Source organism: Toxorhynchites rutilus, chromosome 1 (genome assembly GCF_029784135.1).
Source record: "Toxorhynchites rutilus septentrionalis strain SRP chromosome 1, ASM2978413v1, whole genome shotgun sequence".
NCBI classification, from domain to species: domain Eukaryota; kingdom Metazoa; phylum Arthropoda; class Insecta; order Diptera; family Culicidae; genus Toxorhynchites; species Toxorhynchites rutilus.
The window spans coordinates 60,086,762-60,089,427 of NC_073744.1; the positions used below are offsets into that span (position 1 = coordinate 60,086,762).

Below are 2,666 nucleotides of genomic sequence, written 5' to 3' on the forward strand. Positions count from 1 at the left end.
CACCGCTTACTTGCTTGTGGTTACAATGTGGGGTTGCTGCGGTCGCGCGGCTCTGGCAGTGGGTTTGTTCGAAGACCCCTTCATAAAAAAAAGTTTAATGCGATTTTCATTTTTCCACCAGCAGCATGTCGGACAGCTGGTCGGAAGATAAAGGGACGAGGGGATGTGGTAAGAATATTGCTCTCGATTTGTTGCGTCACGTTATCAGGTTTGAGAAGAAAATGTTTTTTTTTAAATGAAATTTTAAATGAATCGGATAGGAATAACTCATTCTGGGTAACAATAAACGAAAAATTTCACACGTTTCTAATTTTAAACGTTGAAATACGTTTAATGTATTGTTTTATCTCATGAATCATTTAAGATTTATTGTTTGGTAGCTGACCCGGCAAACCTCGTCCCGCCCAGAATAGGATTTCATTCACGTTTTCTTAATAAACAAACGTTAAACGTTCTAATTGACCCTTTACAATTTCCTTTCACTATAAGCTTCCTAGTACTTCTACCAAAACATTATAGTATTGTCGTAGCTAGACCGATTTTGATAAAATTATGCACAAAAAACTTGGTAGGCATGAGAATAGATCATAAACTATATATGATGCCGCTAGGGTACCGATTACCATATGTTTCATACTGATTAGGGTGACCCTATTAAAAAAAACTATGGATGGGTTATACCTATGATATAACCGCAAGGTTGACGTAGGACTGACGTTGGCATAGTAACCATTTGTGTTTTTTCAATTAGCAATAATCGCACCTCGGATGTTCCACATTGGGTACGATATCGCCGCTGCGCAGAGTTATCTATTGTATGTATTGATTAAATTATTGATTAAACTAGTGAACGAATGAAACATTTTGCAAAATCCCAATTTAGATCAATTCATGCTTAATGGTAGTGGTTATCGCAGAAAATAGGTATCAACATTTAGCCTAATCATCAAACGGTATGCGTAGAAGTTCAGTGAGCTGACGACATGAAGGGATATGTAGTCTTGAATAACCGAGCCAAAGCGTTGCATTTGTACCCGCTTTTGCAGACCTTGTTAGCGAAACAAATTCCGGAGTGTAAAAATGCATGGCGGTGTAAAAGTACTGCCGAGATCTGCAATGCCGATTTTCCCAACTTATTGGTTTCGGAATCTATGTTGGGAAAACACATTCCGGTTTACAAAAATGCAAGCAAGTACAAAAGTACTCGCAGCTTGCATCTCATTTGCAATGCCAATTTCCCCACGCTCCATAGTTTCGAAGTCTGTGTCAGGGAAACATTCCAATTTGCAAAAGCGTAAAGGAGTACAAAAGTACCCGCTGATTGCATCCAATTTGCTCTGCCAGTGTCCCCTGGCTCCATGGTTTTGAAGTCTGTGTTAGGAAAACATTCAAATTTGCAAAAGCGTAAACGAGTACAAAAGAACCCGATGATTGCATTCAATTTGCAATGCCAGTTTCCCCTGGCTCCATGGTTTTGAAGTCTGTGTTAGGGAAACATCCATTCATTCCAGCGATGGTACATCGATCGTTGTGCAATCATAACTGAGTGGATTTCCGAACGACACTCGTGTGATTAAACTAGTGAATGAATGAAACAATTCAATTGCAAACAAATCCCAATTTAGGTCAATTCATTCAATATAGCAGTGGTTATCGCAGCAAATAGTCATCAACATTTTGCCTAATCATCAAACGGTATGCGTTGAAGTTCAGTGAGCTGGCGACATGAAGGGACATGCAGTCTTGAATAAATGAGCCGAAGCATTGCATTTATACCCGCTTTTGTAGACCGTGTTAGCAAAACGCATTCCGGAGTGTAAAAATGCATGGGGGTATAAAAAGTACTGCCGAGATCTGGAATGCCGATCTTCCCAACTTATTGGTTTCGGAATCTGTGTTGGGTAAACATTCCGATTTGCAAAAACGCAAACGAGTACAGAAGTACCCGCTGCTTGTATCTATTTTGCAATGCCAATTTCCCTTGGCTCCATGGTTTATATGTCTGTGTTAGGGAAACATTCCGATTTGCATAAACGCAAACGAGAACAAAAGAACCCGCTGCTTCTATCTATTTTGCAATGCCGATTTCCTCTGGCTCCATGGTTTTGAAGTCTGTGTTAGGAAAATATTCCAATTTGCAAAAGCGCAACGAGTACAAAATTACCAGCAGGTTGTATCTATTTTGCAATGCCGATTTCCCCAGGCTCCATGGTTTTGAAGTCTGTGTTAGGAAAATATTCCAATTTGCAAAAGCGCAACGAGTACAAAAGTACCAGCAGGTTGCATCTATTTTGCAATGCCAATTCCCCCAGGCTCCATGGTTTTGAAGTCTGTATTAGGGAAACATTCCGATTTGCAAAAGCGCAAACGAGTTCGAAAGTATCCGCTGCTTGTATCTATTTTGCAATGCCAATTTCCCTTGGCTCCATGGTTTATATGTCTGTGTTAGGGAAACATTCAGATTTGCATAAACGCAAACGAGTACAAAAGTACCCGCTGCTTGTATATATTTTGCAATGCCAGTTTCCCCTGGCTCCATGGTTTTGAAGTCTTTGTTAGGGAAACATTCATTCATTCCTGGATGGCACCTCAATCGCTGTTCAATCATAACTGAGTGGATTTCCGAGCGGCGCTCGCTTATATACCGATTGGTGATTTCAATAGAC

The 2,666-nt window shown here is 40.3% G+C and overlaps 1 pseudogene; it reads right to left on the minus strand.

Annotated features, from left to right (window-relative positions):
* Positions 1–731: 731 nt before the first annotated feature.
* On the minus strand, positions 732–808 carry LOC129763795 (U4 spliceosomal RNA; annotated as a pseudogene).
* Between the last annotated feature and the right edge of the window lie 1,858 nt (positions 809–2,666).